Genomic DNA, 5,485 nt, shown 5'->3' on the forward strand with positions numbered 1-5,485 from the left:
CCCGTTTGGCAAGGGGTTAAGCAGGAGGGATTAAAGAAAAGGGTTAACTTAATTAATCCATCGTGAAGGGTTAAAAAAATTCTAAACCTGTTTGGATACGATAGTTAAAACAAGGGGTTAAGTCTTTTGTGTTTGGCAAATGAAGAGGGGTTAAGAAGATTAATCTCATTACTTTTTTAAAAAACTACCAGTTTCGTCCTTATTGGAGATTTATAAATAATTACCTCATCAAAAAAAATTTAGGCTAAATAAACACAGACTTCTCTTCTGCTACAGCGTCAATTAATACCATTATCCAGGCAACCCTATGAATTGATGGAAGCTTACTAATAAGAATGTTAGCCTTCCCTTGGACAAAGGGATGCTTCACCATGGTTTCGTAGATTGTCGAGGGTCGAATTGAAGCAAATCTTCTGATGAAGATAAAGAAATCATAGTAGTTGTTCATGCTTTACTCCTGGCTGCAGACTGTCTACCAGAAGCTGCATTCCTCCTGGCACTTCCTCCACTTTTCGGAGAAATTTGTTGATCTACATTACATGGTTTAAACCATAATCATTCTAATATGCTTGGCTATTTGGTATGTGAAACACTGTTCTAGTTCCTGCTGCAGAAACATTATGACTGGTTCCCACCGAGTCATCTCTTTGAATAGTATCAATTTGGTTAATTTGGTGATTAAATGAGAGGTTCACCGTGTCCTCCTTTGAAAATTGAGTTGCCGCAGCTCGTGCACCCGCAATAGTTGCATCAACTCTCGGTGGTTTCGCTACTGCAGAAATTCTGGATACAGTGAATTTCGAGGTAAGTGCTCCTGGCCTTAGCGATGACAGATTATGTGGGTCTGGAAATGGAAACTTCACCGGTTGAGGTCCTTCAACTTGACGGAGGCCTCGTACTGCTGCATCATAAATCTGAGAGGTAATAAGTGCACATTGAAAATCACAAGAACAGTGGTCAGATATGTAAAAGCCAAAATAAGCTTTGCCCAACATAAAAGAAGAATTTTGACTGCTTACCCTTTTTTCAAATTATAGACCCCTTGATAACCTCTCATTTCAAATGGAACCGTCAATTTCTGCATTGATAAATTCCATAAGAATCTTAGAAAAGACATCTAAACCAAAAATTTGTAAATTAAAAGCAAAAGCAATAGGCAACTGATAGCATGTCACGCAACCAATTAATAAACAAAAGAAATATCGTCATTTAGTATTAGAATCTATGATGTCATATTTTTAAACCTTAATTATTTATGTATACATGTGGTTGTTCACAAAGCCAGCAGAAGTGTGTTAAACCTTCAAGCCTTACCTGTAAGAATTCATCATTATTGATGAATAAGGGAGGGAAAATAGAGACGTTATACCAAAATATTGATCAAGAGAATATTAAAAATGTACTCATAGAGTAATTCAAAGGTTTACCTATTCTGGTACAGCCTCCCAGCCCACTAGCTCTTCACATTTAAGACATCCGACAACTTCAACATAGCCTATAACCAGAATCATATACAACAATTAGTTACGTGGTGACGCTATAACGAGGAGAAACGATGACAAATAATTTCGTTCCAGATCATTTCATAGCAAATAATATCCAAATACCTTGATTGTAAGATTATGTGTAAAGAAATATAGTCCATCTATTATTAATGCACATGACATAAAGATGTGAAACTTACAAATGGTCATACGTAAAGAAATATAGTCCATCTATTATTAATGCACATGACATAAAGATGTGAAACTTACAAATGGTCATACGTAAATCAAGTCCAGCTCTTATCATATCGGTACATATTAAATGATGGAAATGTATGATCATTCTGGTTCCATAAATCATATCATACTTGTCTTAGAACAAAATACAAAACCGAAAAAGCTAATTCCTAGGGGTAGCTGAAGAAGAATAATCCAAGGTAGTTTTTACCTCAGATCGATGGTAAGAACATAAAAATTTGGTACGGGTTAAATATGCCGCTATGCCTACGGACATGGTCCTTTCTTTTCTATGTTTACATACATTTCAATACAAACATGACAAAGAATTAATAAGCACCATATAGAAATTAAACAGATTCCACACTAAACGTACTCGTTCTAACTTATATATAGATCAATGTTAATTTTCTTAAACTTTAGTCTACGGGGGAAAAAGTTGCGATCTTTAATAAAAATATAAGAAAAAATATCGAATTCAGTACGCACCAAGAAGTCGAGACACCGGATAATACTCAGGGAACTTAATATCAGTAATCCCATTAACATCATAAATCTCCCTGTAGAAATCCTCCATTGCTTTGATGGTCTCGAGCTCTGGAACTTTGGAAGCAACATGAATCCAAAGACGACCTTCAAATTACAAGAAAATCATATTAAAACAACTTCAAACTTTAAAAAAAAAAAACCCTAACACAACGAATTGGCGAAGACCAGCGATGCGGTGGAATCGATGGAGGCGGTGGAGGAGGAGGCGGAGGATCGAGAGCGCCGGCGAAGATGAGGCAGAGAAGGATCGCGAGGGTCGACGAAGACGAGGTGGAGGCGAAGATCAGGAGTACACGAGGGAGGTGGAATTTGAGAGGGTGGAGTGAAAATTTTGGGGATGAAATTTTTGGCGCCACTGTGTGAAAAAGGAAAATGATTTAAAAACCCAAAATATAGGACCAAGGGAGGGGACAGGTGATGTGTTCCATTTCTATTGCATAATGAGTTGATGTGTTCCCTTTCTATTGCATAATGAGTTGGCATGACCAACTCATTGTGCAATAGAAAGGGAACACCTCACATGTCCACTCCCTTAGTCCCATATTTTGGGTCCTCGTAGCAGCACTCGGTGAAAAATTGGGGAGAACGTGCGGGTTAGAAAAACTGATTGTAATTTTTTTTTTAAAGTCTAACATATAACTCCCAAACGGTTTCAACCGTTTGGGCTAATACGTTCCAAACGGTTTAAACCGTTTGGGAGCTCCGTTTGGGGTTATTTAATAGTCCAAATGGTTTTAATCGTTTGGGATAATTAATCCAAACGGTTTAAACTGTTTGGGCTATTTCGACTTGTCCAAACGGTTCCAATAACCGTTTGGCCATATCTGTTTTGTACTAGTGTTCTATATGGATATAAAGTCAAAACTACACCATAGAGCATGTAACTAAAACAATAAAAGAAATATATAGATGAAGAAATCTACAAAAGGACGGAGTCTAACTACGAGTTCACAACTCCACAAAGGGAAAGGATAATAAAAGAATTTACATCATAGTGTAGAAAAAAAAGTCACATATGACTCAAGAAAAATTCTAAACCAATAACTACCTAAACCAACTGAACTAAAGAACTGATGGACTAAAAGGTGATCACTGCCGCTGGACTTGCTCCTCAAAATATTCTCGATCCTGCAAAGAAAGAATAGTTCCCGAGTCTAGGATGCGCAAACCACAGGGGAGTTAGAAAACTCCCAACAAGCATGTAAAATAAAGGAAATGTGCGCGTGTAACTGTATGTAGTAGACATAAAGAAAAGATGAAAACTCAATTAAAGATGATAAAAAATGCTAATTGTAAATATTAAACAATGTCTATCCCAATGCACACAAGCACATTATTATTATTTTAGGTGTTATTTAAATTAGAGAAGAATATTTTTATGTATATAAGTCGGGTTCCCGTAAATCATCTCGGGAACACGGCTTCAAGTCAGGCCCATTTATATACATGTAATTCTCCATCCAATTCTCCTTATAAACCCCACTTTTATTCATTTATTTTAAGTGGTTGTATATGAAATATTGTTCACTAACCACATAGTTGTCGTGGAACGGAACGACTTCCATAAAATTTATTAAAAATAATCATGAACTAAAACATGTCCAATCAAAATGGGTGCATCATCTAGTCAATGATATTATAATAATAGTAACAATCAAGAGAAACTCCTCACATTGGGATATCAATTTCGAGGGTATAGCCATGTTATGATAACACGTTTATAAATCATATTTCTTGACGAAAGTCGTCTTCATGCACAATCAACCCTATTAAACGTCACTAGGTAATCAAACATAGCATTAGGTGATCCAAAAAGATCGAAAGATCGAGAGATCAAACAATATCATTATTTATCTTAACAAATGGAAAAATAAATAATTAACATGATTGTTTAGTGTCAAAGCGGGCCAAACAGGTTTGATTTAACGGTATAAAAATCTATAAAACTGATTTTAGTGGGCAAAAGTCCCAAACGGGTCTGAAATTTGAGGTTTAGACCCGAACGGGTCTAGTATTTGATGTTGGACTCCAACCGGGTCGTTTGGGTTCAAAACCCGATCCAAAAGAATTTTCGTGAAAACTCAAGGTTCTTGGGATTCTAACGCCAGACCTTTGAATCATTGTCACATGCAACTAACCACTACAAACATCAATCTTTTATGTCAAAGGTGATGTAGGTAATAACTAAATGTCGGTTTCAGCTAAAGTCCTCAATACATATTTTCTGATAAGTAAATGACATACTTATATATATTATAAAAGTCAAAAATTAAGCTTCTGATTTGTACGAATTTTTATTTTTATGTGAAAGTAATCGTACTAATTGCAACAATAATGTTAAGATCATGGAGGAAAAAGAAAAAAATAAGATAGTAAAAAAGATAAATCGTAGGATTATAAATCCCAAACAGGTCAGGTCTGGAAATTGATATTGGATCCTAACCGGGTCAAACAGGTCTGTAATTTGAATTATAAACCCAAACGGGTCTGTAAATTGATATTGGATCCTAACTGGACCGAGTTTGAGTTCACAACAGACCCAAATAGCTTTTGAAAAAAATAAAGGGCGAAGTATTCGAACTCAAGATCTAAGAGCTAATAACCAAGCTCCTTAACCACTATACCCAAGGGTCCTCTATCTTAGGACTTCTGCAATAATTGTTTACATATAGTCTCAATTAACTATGATTCTACCGAATAAAAATATAAGTAAAAGGATTTATAAAACTTAAATGCTCTGTTATGGCCGAAAATAATAATAATAATAAGTTTATTATCCGAAAAAGGGAATTTAACAGAAAAAAATAACATAATTAATTACAAGCATTTTAACCATGTATCGACACCTAAGAAAGATATAACTAAGTATAACTAAGATGCCCTACAACAAGCTATATCGACATGAATTGATACTCGTGGAGGAAACTAAACATTAAGAGAAATTCCTTAAATATCATAAATAAAAAATATAAATTTTGAGAAATTTAAATTTGTTGTTGGGTAAAAAATAATTTTCATGCTATAACCAAAATAGTCCCATAATTAAACATATACTTAAACCATCATCAACATATAAAGATTCTAATCAACTAGAAATATAACATGCTAGCATTATCTACCAAACATCTATATTTTCACAAGCTATGAAAGGATTTATGAAGATGAAACTTTTTGAAAAGAAAAGGGAAAGGATATAAGGAAAAATATGCTTGCCG

The 5,485-nt window shown here is 34.9% G+C and overlaps 1 pseudogene; it reads right to left on the bottom strand.

Annotated features, from left to right (window-relative positions):
- Positions 561-5,485, bottom strand: part of LOC109847568 — a 6,032-nt pseudogene continuing 1,107 nt past the window's right edge.

The sequence above is a fragment of the Asparagus officinalis genome, chromosome 7 (assembly GCF_001876935.1).
Source record: "Asparagus officinalis chromosome 7, Aspof.V1, whole genome shotgun sequence".
Classification (NCBI taxonomy): domain Eukaryota; kingdom Viridiplantae; phylum Streptophyta; class Magnoliopsida; order Asparagales; family Asparagaceae; genus Asparagus; species Asparagus officinalis.